The following is a 12,155-nucleotide window of genomic DNA, read 5'->3' as shown; positions in this document are numbered from 1 at the left end:
GATGAAATTAGAGAGTAAACCAGTGTGACTGAAGCATTCACAATTGCCCATCAACCTCCTATTGTGGAAGGATTAAATGGGATTTCAAACAAAAGAAGGCAATCCCAGGCAGAAATTATACAGGCAGTCATGTTGATTATGGTGTCATATCAGGGTTTGGGGTTAACATCCTTCAGCACAGACTTGCTGATGACACCTTTATTAAAGTCATGATTATTCATAGATGACCAACTTTGGTTGACTTTGATCTTTTGGCTACCCAAATTTTTCCATACTATTGAAGTTCATCCTGGTACATTGTCATAGCAGATTGACTTTCTTGTTTTAATAAATTTGCTTTGTGGTTGTCAGTGTATTACAGTTTGATTTGATCATCACTTTGTGTTAATTGCACAAGTCTTGAATTCTCTGTCAATATTATTTCATAATTCCACTTGTCATGAAAGCACAGTTTAATTATTACCCTCATAATCTAAAACCAACACAAGGAACTCATCAATCTGCATATAAATAACACTCTTCTTTTGCTAGCCATTCCTACACCATCTCCATTTATAAGAAATGTGTGGATTATATTCACCATGTTCTCAAACACCTGAACAGAAAGTAAAACTCTGTTAAAAGTCTAGGCAGAATCTAAACTTCTCAGAATTCTATTTTTTGGGGGCTGGCCAAATATCTCAGTGGATTAAAGCACCTGCAAGAAGGCGCAGGGCTCAAGGGTTCAATTCCAGGGTCTGTTGTGCCAGCCCCACCTCCAGGGCACACTGAAAGGGCGAATGAGACTGGGATGGTGGTGGTGCACACCTGTAATCCCAGCTCTTGGGAGGCTGTAAACAGGTGGAACTCTACAAGTCCATCTAGTAGTGAGACCCTGAACACCCTGTAGACCCTTCCTTAAAATACAGGGGAAAAAAAGAATTCCATGTTTATGGTATCTATTATTATATTTGTTAAGCTTTTGTAACAAAATTCCTTTTTATTATCTTTCATTTCTTTTTCCTCTTCTCAAATATAATTGCAATTGATAATAATTATAAGTCTTACATTAACGATAATAAAATGTAGACAACCCTTACCATGGGTCTAGTACTGTGTTAAGTGCATTGCACAGAGGAACATGCTCTATCTCAACACTAACACTCTGTGATATATACAGATGAGATGACTTGGACCAGGCAAATCTCTAAGTGGTAGAATTGTGAACTTCATGCAGAGATAAAAGAGCTTTTGTTCTTATCTCTCTGCAATATCAATCCCAACCCTTCATTCCTTCCAAGGAAGTAGATATGACAATAATTTGAGAAGCAGTTACTTAGTCATATGTTTAGTATAAACTCTACAGAAGAAATTAAATATTATTGCACATACAGGTATGGACATTCATCTTTCTGTGTAGAGTGGGTACTTCTGGTTAAAGTCAGAATTCCTGGGTCCCCACCTGGGCAAGATTGTGTACAGCTGTGATCCAAGCTACTGTGGAGGCTGATCTTGGAGGATCTTTTGAGACACAAATTCAATAATACAATAACAGCTTGGTAAAATGGCAAGTCTGCTTCATTTTTTATTATTATCATTATTAATTTATTTTTTGCGGTACCAGGGATTGAAATCAGGACCCTGCACTTGCCAAGCAGGCACTTATTCTACTGAACTATTTCCCCTGCCTTCCAAGTCTGTTTTAACAATAACAATAACAATAACAACAACAACAACAAAGAGGATTCCAGGGTCACTAGCTTTATAATCTGTTATTACTAACACATTAGTACAAAAATAACTTTAACAATATTAACAATGGCTTTTTGGAAGTTGCTAGGGCATCGTAATTGGATTCTGTTCTCAGGCCTGAGCCTCCTGGCCAAGCTCCTTGATGTTGTTAATGTTTGGGGCCACTGGGCACCAACTGATTGGAGCTCCAGTCACAGGAAACAGCTGGTATTTCAGTAGAACCATGAAGGAGCTGGTTCATGACCTGGTCTCAGACCTGGAGGAGAGCTCAAAGCAGGCTCAACGTGAGTTTGTTGAAGTGGAGAGCCACTCTCGAAGTCTGTCCTGCCCTCTGAAATGCCAGATGCAGAAAAAAGTGGGAGGAAGCAGAGGTCATGCAGTTGCTACCACCTGTGAGAGACTGGGTACTGCCTAAGCGAAGGCTCTGATTCTAGTTTAGAAGAAGCAAGCAAGGACTATAGAGACAGTCGCAATAACAGTAAAAAAGATCACAGTGACTCTGATGACTAAATGTTAGTGGCCAAGCGCAGGCCGACCTCAAACCTAAATAATAATGTCCGTGTGAAGAGATGTCTGTGGCAGGAGTCTGACTTTGTTGCCGACAACCTGGGGACCCTAACTCTTTGCAGGAGGAGAAAGGTAAAGCACATGATGGTGGATGGCTCCAACAAATGGACAATGAACCAGCCACCAGAGGGTTATAGAGATCAGTACATGGACAATGGCAGAACCTATCAGTATCAAGAATATAATAAGAAAAATGTGAAGAAAAGAAAGTAGAAAATAATCAGACAAAGACCAAAGATGCAAGATGAAGGCATAGTTTTAGAAAGTGAGGAAATAAACCAGACCAATGAAGACAGAGTGGATGATGAAGAGCAAAGGTTCCCAGATGAGCTCATGAGCGAAAGTGATTCGAGCAGCCTCAACAGCACGAATGCTGGTTTGTTTACCAATGATGAAGGAAGTCAAGGCAAAGATGAGCAGGGTGACTGGTTCAACGAGAAGGAACTGGGTGGAGTGTGCAGTATCATGGGTGTCATGCCCTGGTGGGAGAAGGAAGATCTCACTGAGCTTGACAAGAATTTGCCAGACCCCATCTTTGAAAGTATCCTAACTGGTTCTGTCCCTCTTATGTCACATCCGGGGAAAAGAGGCTTCTACAAGAGACTCAGTCATCTTCAAGGAATGCCTTCAAAGCATGTTAGAAAGTGTGGAGGGACCCCACCTTCAGCGGCTACAAGCTGGACCAGTGAGATTCCCCTATGAACCAAATCTTCTGATGCTAATAAGTTAATTATGTTTTGAACGTCTGGGGAATGCCACTCGAGGCATCCTGGCTCCTGTCCTCTTCCCCAGAGGGATGTCACTGAAGGAAGAGCCTCTTTGGTGCAGAGATGGGGCTGTTCTGGCTGGAGGACTGAAATTCTTCCTGTTAATCAGAAGCACACCTGACTGGGGAGGCAGTGAAGATACGTAGGTAGGCCAAGGGTGGACAGAAATTACTGTAAAGTTTGTATATTTTTTTCTTTTATGATTATTTTTTACAATGAACCCATTTGTGTATTACTTGCTTTGCCAAAGTGCTAACAAAACTTAGGCAGTTAAAAACTTTCAGATTTAACCTAAGTATTCCTTAATGTTTATATTGTGACTGGTTAAGAATTACCTGTTACATATCTGATTGTTGTAAATAAAAAATGTGGTACATTTACATTTATCATCATTTTTTGAGAACTTGTCTATAACCAGTGTTATTTATAACGTGAATTTTACTCAGGGTATTTTAACAAGGGCTAAGAGAAATAGTAGGTAAAGTTGATAACCTTTGCTAGTGTTTGAATTTTGTTCAGTTTCCTTTCTACCTGGATAATCTGTTCTGTATTGCAAATCCATTGTATTTTGCACTATGGTTTTTATTGTACTGCAGCCTCATCCTCCATCTAAACTAGTGACAGTAGTAACTAATCTCTATAATAGAATCATATGCTGTTACCTTTCATATTATCTGTTTTGTCAGATACCTGAAATGTATCACAGTTTTTACTTGGGCATAGAGTTTAATGAAATTGTATGCAACTTGGTATTTTAACGAACACTGAGTGACTCTAAACCATATTGTCATCAGTAAAAGTGGGAGCTATTCACTCATCTTAATGTGGCAGGTCTGTGTGACACTGTGAGTTTCTGCCATACTTGTATAAGCTCCTTTTCCCCAGTGAGGGAAGGGGAAGGTAACATTTCTGTTGATGGCGGACACCTATACAAAGTTCACATCATTTGAGTCCTTTACTGTGGTTATATTAAAATGGTGAATATTTTTATTCCAAGAATTGATGATGCCAATGTGATTTCATATGTATATTTTTATATTGGATGGATTGTCAATTCAGCATTTAATGGTAACTTAGATATGATTAAAATAGAAACTTAAAGTGGAAAAAAATATTAACAAAGACTCAAATAATTATGTACAAATAACCCAGACACATCTCCCAAATAGGACAAGGCAAGGAAAAATATTTAGATTATCAAGTCAAGATAAGTCAGTACCTAAATTTAATAATGAAGCTATAAACCCAACTTGGTACTGCTTGTGTTAAGTTCTTGTAGACAGAGCTATGATTTATATCTTCAAGATTGGGGCCTAAACATTGTAGAAAGAAAAATAATTAATTTTCAGTGAATATTAAATAAAACTCATTAGTAACTAATTACATGCCAGGAACTAGAACAGACCCTGAAGGACTGAACTAGAATGCACTTGGTTTGGAAAGAAAGACAGAAGAAAGAAAGAAAGAAAGAAAGAAAGAAAGAAAGAAAGAAAGAAAGAAAGAAAGAAAGAAAGGAAGGAAGGAAGGAAGGAAGGAAGGAAGGAAGGAAGGAAGGAAAAGAAGCCAGCCTCCTAAACCAGGTTGCACACAGAGATTAAATTTAATGAAAGATTTTTATACTTAAAATTTATACCAGGAATTTTATATCACTACAAATGCAATGAACAATCATTTCCTTTCTTAGAGTTCAATCATTTGTGCTAGTCTTTTACCTCCTGTGCAAAAGGCCCTGCAGACACTGCATAATTACCTCTATGAGAGGCACACAGTGCTCCCCAGTGTGGCATCTAGATACTCTCAGAAGGCCCATTCTGCTTGGGTACACACCTCCCCACCTGCCTGCCTTCCATGCATCCTCTGGTGACCCAGTTCAAATGATCTCTTCGTAACCCTTACGGGTCATCTCTGTGCCTACTCCCCCCATCCAAGCTCCATGCACAACTGCTCCCAGGTGGAAGGTGAGTCTTTGCCCAGCACCTGTCTTCCCCTGAACCCCCCCTGACCCAATTCGTGCTCCCACGATCTGCTTCTGGGCATCTTTCCCGCTGGGTAGACACCTGACTCACCATTTGTTTGGCCTTCCCTGCAGCCTGGCTGTGCTTCTCCCACCCACCTCGCCTCCTACTTTCCTGGGCTAACAGAGGGTACACATAAATCAGTATTCACTTTCTGACACCCATAGACATCTCATGCAATATTCCATTTTCTGTGCTGGGAAACAAAATGAAATCATAGATATACTAAAAGGGGAATACATTTTTTATAGTCTTTACTCTTTGAAATTGAGATTTAATAAAAGATACATCTTCTACCTTGACTCAAGATATTGAAACTTAAAGTTTTAGAAGAAATGAATAAATAACATGTTATTCAGATCACCACAAGCAATCAAAGGACACTGTTCGTAAATCTCCAAACAGTCAATTAGCATACCAATATGAGCCGTGAGTAGACCTCACAGCCTTTTCCAGGCAAACACAGTAATTAAAAGCAAATTACAATGCAGCCTGGATGTGGTGCTTTATGACGTACCCCACCTGCCAACCAGCAGTTTAATTCATCCCAAGACTGTCCGGCCAATTAGTGGCTCCCCTGTTGGGTGACTTGGGCTTCCTATGTCCAAGAACCATTTGCCAGTACCACATCAAACTGGATCTTTTGTTCTCTGAAGGTAGCTAATCTTCCCAGAGACCAGTGAGTGGGTATCTATCTGTAAATTCTGCCTCAGCCACAGAATGCATTCTTTGTACTTCACAGTAGACTGGAAGCATTCCAATTTCAACAGAAGTCCAGAATAGAGTCCCCAGGTTCTAACAAGAAAAGAATACTATAACTATTTTTCTACAGGTGATTGCAATTAAGAAAAGAAAAAAAAACAATCCAACATAGGGAGTTTTGACATCTTCATCAAAGGAGACTGGCAGAAAACTTCCAGTAAAACATCTAATCCTTTCTCTTACGTAAAAATAAATTCATGATGCAGGTCAGGTGAAAAATATTGATTTAATTTATAATTGGTTTTTACGTGTGCATGAAATATAAAATGTTAACATTAAAAGAAAAGAGGAAGAGCTTACATTTTATAGCTCAGGAAGTTAAGACCAAAAGTCACACAGAGGGGAGGCAGAATCAAAGCCCCCACAGGTGTGCCCAGCTTCAGGCCACAGGCAGGACATGCCTTCCAGAGGGAAAAGTGGGATCCCAGCTACGGAGATGTAGGATTTTTTTTTTTCTTTTTTCTGTATAGATTTGAAACATTTAACCATCGACTCAATGAGCATTGATTTAACACTATCTGTGTACCACGCATGTACATAGTGAATCGTATACATTGTAGAACTCACAAATAAGTTTTTGAGATAGAATACTTAGCAGCTCATTTCCAATTCTTGTGATAAAAGATTCTGTAGGGATATCTGACTTTGGAATAAAGAATGATTTGTGTTAGTCACTGACCATAATTACTATAGAGACATAGCAAATGTATTCTGAGCATGGCGTTCACAGTACAGAGCTATGCCCTGCAGGTCCTGTCTCTTATGCTTCCATGTAAATGTGTAGTAGTCAGCTTTCCAGCACGTATTAAGCTACCCGAGAAGATCAGCTTCAAAGTGAAAGTTCGACTTTGGCTCACAGTTTTAGAGGTTTCTATAATGGGCTTCGATCCTTCTGAGCCAATGGTGAGGCAGAATCTACTAGGTGGGAATATGTGGCAAAGCATAGCAGCTTGCGTCCTGGAGGAGAGGACAGGATGCGCAGAGGGGGAGAGGGAGGAAGGGGGAGGGGAAGCAAGGAGGGAGGAAGGGACTCCAGATCTTGTGCCTGATCGCCTACTTCTTCCAACTAGGCCGCACCTAGAGCTTCCCCCACCTGCCCACAGTGCCGCACCTAGAGCTTGCCCCCACCTGCCCAATGAGAACCAGGCTTTTAGCAGACATTTATGATCCAAACCATAACAAAATCTTGACTGGAAATTAGTTTTTTTTTTTTTTTTTTTTTTTTTTTTTTTTTTAAGTCGTGTTTATGGCTAATTACTCTCTTTGTTCCAATATGAAAAGAAATGCAAGAGTTATAAAGTTAGAGTTATACAAATTGATAGTAGTTTTAAAAAGTAAAGGACAATCTGTTCACTAGGGAGGCATTTCCTGAATCGAGAGCTCCTTGGCTCAAGCTGAAGCTCATATTAAAAGTGATTATTCGCTCTAGATACTGGGACAAAACATGGGGAGTATTTTGGAAAGGTTCTTTATTATGAAACCTTGTTTTCCCTTTGTGACTTACAATAGTGATTTATTGAGGAAATTTGCTCTTTTTTTCAGTGATAAATGCTGTCCAATCTTCCAGTTTATAACATTTTCTGGGTAACTTCATCAAATCAAGGAGTCTTTCTTCAACGAATGAAGCCACAGATATACATTAAATATGTGTTTAAGCTTGAAAGGAAAGAAAATCAAAATGGTTCTATTATTTCCCTGTTGAAAAGGCTTTTGTAATCAGCGCAAGTCTTTCAGTGGTGGTTCCTTTAATCATTCAGTTGGTATAAAACCGTAAGTGACATGCCTTTGAAATCATGAAAGAAAGCCAGGAAGTCAATATTAAGTTCACTGAAAGAATATGATGAATTTGCACTATTGTCTGGTCTCATTATAGTCTTTGTCACAGAAATGAGTTATCACAGAATTATAATGTCTAGTATGTTCTTCTTTATAATACATTCTTATTCACATGACAAGAATTACGACAAGAGGGGAAAATGGACAAAATTAATCCAGCCTGATGACAGAAAATACTACATCAAATTAACTTGTGACAGGCAAGTATTTTTGTGGAGGCATTTATTGATGGCATCTGTCTTAGGAGTCTACCTACATCAGTTCTTTATGTGCCTTATCAAGGATCTATCATGGGTAGAACTCTGGGAAAAAAAAATCCTCTGAAGATAGTTCAGATGTACAGGAGAGAAACATGATGTTTGGAGAAAAATCTTCAGCCAAATAAATAACTCAGATCCTACCCTACCATTTTTGAACAAATTCCAGCCTACTTTATCAGAAATCTTACCTCTGGATTTAGAAATGGAAATTTATTTGCAGATTTTATTTAATGCATAAAAAGGAGTAGAAACATTTCAACAATGAATGAATTTATGCTTTATGGTATCTTTTCTTTCCATGTTAGAAAAAAAATTGCAAAAAATACAATTTTGCTACAATAGATATAATTCATATAGCTTAACCAAGTCAAATTATCTGATGCTAAATGTGAATATGTAATATTGTCACTACACAAGAAGGAAATGATAATGCAAATATATGAAAAGACATCAATGCAATTCATACTTTTTTGTATATAAGTAACTCTGACACAGTAGGCAAGAACAAATACTGTAGAGATTTTTTTTTAAATGACAATTGTACACAACACAGTTCAGAGGGGTCATCTTAAACTAAATGTTTGTCTTTCAAAAATTACTTGGTAAGAGGAATTTGCTCTGGAAATTCACCAAAGGCCAGAGCTTGGCACACAGCTCTAAAATTTGGAAACCACGTATGTTCATTGCATGAGAAAGTTCTCTGAATTTCATGTGTCAAACCAGACAATGCTTTTTTTTTTTTTCCTGAAAAGGACCACTGTCATTAACAGATTAATTCTGAATGACCCATGTAAAAAAAAGATAGTGCATAAGTGTTCTTTTTAAAACAAATGCTGAAAATGTTGCTTTTGGGCATGAAAAAATATTTTATTTCTCATTTTATTTCTGTTGAAGGAAGTAGCATCTCTGAGAGAATATGGCATCCTCCAGGTTGGGTTCCCATTAACTCCTATTTGCATATGGATCTCTAAGTTAGATGATAAATGAAAAAAGACACACATAGAGCTAATCAGATCCCCAGTGATTATACAAATGCAGACGCTGCAGAACACAAGTTCCTGAACCAGGGTTTTCACTGACTGGTGCTGAAAACATCTTTGCTGGTTTTCCTTGGTCAGAAAATGTAATTTAGTACACTGTATGCCAGATTACATACCTATTTGCTTTTTTTCCAAAGTGGACACAAGTAACATGTAATTCAAGTGCCATTTTTTAAAGAAGGTATGAAACAGGTATGACAAATTTATACAAGTAGAAAATGCCACATTTTGAAAATACACAAGTGGCAGGTAAAATCTTGGTTTTAAAAGTTATTCTCGTCTTTTTTAAGCATACAAATAAGACATCTTCTAGGTAGATGCAACCAAGGGAATTTGCCATTATAATTATCTGCTTCTTATAGCACACACACAATTACTTAACCTGAATTTAGAATAAAAATTGGGGAGAGTATTATATCATTATTCTGAAGACTATTGTCTGTGCCTAAATAAAAAACTATAATGAACTAGTCAAACCAAATTGAATTTAAGTGCTGTGGGAATTGCATAATATTTTTAACCAGTACAACAGTATATCTTCTACAGAACCTGGCATATTCATTTGTGAACAATTAAATTTTGGAGACTGACTTATTACAGAGGCATATGCTCTGTTAAAATAATTTAAAAATACCTTTCACAGAAAAACAAAAAATAACATCTTATAAATATGCAATTCTCTTGTTCAAATCATTGTCTCAGTACAGTATGAAGAGTTTAGCAATATTTTATCAACAAAATAATAAAGCATACCTGTGTGCTTATTTCAAATAACATGAATATAATAAAGCCCATTTGAACAACTCCATGGTAAGAAATACTAATTCCAAGTTGGGAAATTAGATGCATTCAATTTTTAAAAAACACAATCTCATATGCCTACTATAATGAAATACTAAATCTAAGGGGGGGAGACTTAATTAAATCCTTGAATTTTAAATCTTTTACAGCTATACAACTCTTGGCCTCCCCCCCCGTGATGCTTCACCTCTGCACGTCTGTGTTACTCAGCAAAGCTAGCAATGTAGGACCCCACCATTTGTTATTATACCTCTACATTTTTATTTTAATAATCCCTTCCTTTGAAATATCTTGAGGACTCTTATGGTTTATATCTAGATGATCTCTAAAGCCTCATGTGTTCATAGGTGGGGTTTTTGGGGCATCCAGCAAGATAGCTCAGACACAAAAGCACCTACCTGGGAAAGCACAAGTTCCTGAGTTTGATCCTTGGTACTGGAAAAATAAAAAAAAAAAAAAAAAAAAAAAACATGGGTGATTGGTACACATGCTGGATAAAACAACACCACAGGCACATGGTTGTAAGGATCTTCCTGTCTTTGGCAACCAAAAGATCATTCTGTGGCCCAGAAAATCCATTGTGATAATAATTCTAAAATTCTGAAGGAAATATTGAGGAATTGATAAAGAAAGTTAGAAGCATTGGCAAACAGAACATTAAAAGAACTGATTTTAAAAATCCTCTCCAGATAATGATGAATTTAACCAAGGAAATTTTCATCTGCTGGGAGAAATCTTTTTTTTTTTTTTTAATTTATCAAAGTCTCCTTACCGGGTAACATTGAATTATTTAATTCCTGAATGTTATGTCTACTGAATTATGTGTAAAACATAATTAGCCCCATTATGCACATGTTATTTGTATGACTGAAGACTTCATCACGGAATTTGTTTAACTCTATTGGGTCTGCTTATATAAAATTATATTCAAATACAAATTTTAAGAAGCACATATGAACATTCATAGAGGAAGGTAATCTAGTTTTTAGTCTCCTTTTTCTCATTTCTCAGCTAAAGACATTGAGAATGGATGCACTGTCAGAAACACCTCGACTCTTGATTGCTAGGTGAGTGCATTCAGGGTTAGTTTTTATCTTTTCTTTCAGTGATTTTCAGCACTAACTGCATGTTAGGATCAACTGGGGAGTAAGTTAAACATAGACATATGCACATGAGTACCTTACAGCAGATTCTAACTTAACTGGCTTGTGTTGGATTTGCTGGTCTATATTTGTTTCAGAGGTCTTCAAGTACATACATATACATATACACATACATATACATATATATAAGGCATATGAGGATGTTACAAGAAACTTTACCCCATTGCCACTCATAGAACACACTTGAAGTTGGAGCCATAATTAACTGGTCCTCAGACCACTCTCACTGAGTTTCCACCCATCACTGAAATCAACATACTACTTCTCTTGATTCAAAGAACAATATGTTGCTAAATTTTATGTTAGCAGTACAAATTTACAGTGTATGAAGTTTAAATTTATCATAGAGGTAGATACTTGTATACAACCCATTTTTATTCTTTAAAGCCTTTTCCCCACTTCCATCATTGTCAGCGTTCTTTTTTGTTCATGTGTATGACATATAACATGTACACCCACTGTAAATGCTTGTGCAGGCACATGACACACCCTACATGTTTTTACCTCCCATTCGCCTTCCTCAGTTTCCTGGATCCCTTCCCATTTGCAAAAGATCTATCTCCATGTTTCATTCTATTATTCCTTTATTTTGCTCTTTATTTTTACTTTGCACTACTCAAATGAGAAGTATCATATAGTATTTAACCTTGTGTGTCTGATTTATTTCACATAACATTTAATTTTTCCAGGTGTACCTAGTTTTTCTACAAATATTTATCTTTCTTTATAGCTGAGTAGTATTCTATATTAAATTACTGGAAATATATATTCTCAATTTAAATTTATTCTTCATATAATATTTTCTGAATTGTTCACAGATGTCAGACATTTTCCAAGTTAAAATCTCACATAGGACAGTGTCTTATTAGGCACAAATTTTATAATTATTTCCTTGAACATCAGTATATCAATATTTTATTACTTTGCTTATTAGCCAAGGAGCAACATGAATTTCAGGTGTTTTACTACCTATACAAGTGAAGAGTGCTATGTTAATTCCTTAACCTGTATTTCTACTTGATGTCAGTTCCCAAATCCAGAAATTTTTTTATAAAAACCTTAAGAATACTAATAAAAAAAATTTTATTGAATCAAATTATCTTTTTTTCAAGTTTTCCAGTCTGTTGTGAAGATGCTTCTAATTTTCCTGTGCATAAATTTCAAAGCTTTATCTTATACTATTTTCTTTCTAAAAACTGTGATATTTGAAAAG

At 36.8% G+C, this 12,155-nt stretch overlaps 2 pseudogenes; both read left to right on the top strand.

Moving 5' to 3' along the window:
• Positions 1-1,882: 1,882 nt before the first annotated feature.
• On the top strand, positions 1,883-3,000 carry LOC101562760 (annotated as a pseudogene).
• A 3,559-nt stretch (positions 3,001-6,559) lies between these two features.
• LOC101581322 overlaps positions 6,560-12,155 on the top strand; it is a 115,830-nt pseudogene continuing 110,234 nt past the window's right edge.

The sequence above is a fragment of the Octodon degus genome, unplaced genomic scaffold (assembly GCF_000260255.1).
Source record: "Octodon degus isolate 3935 unplaced genomic scaffold, OctDeg1.0 scaffold00110, whole genome shotgun sequence".
Classification (NCBI taxonomy): domain Eukaryota; kingdom Metazoa; phylum Chordata; class Mammalia; order Rodentia; family Octodontidae; genus Octodon; species Octodon degus.
Note: the sequence above shows the minus strand (reverse complement) of the source record. Positions and strands in the feature narration are given on the sequence as shown.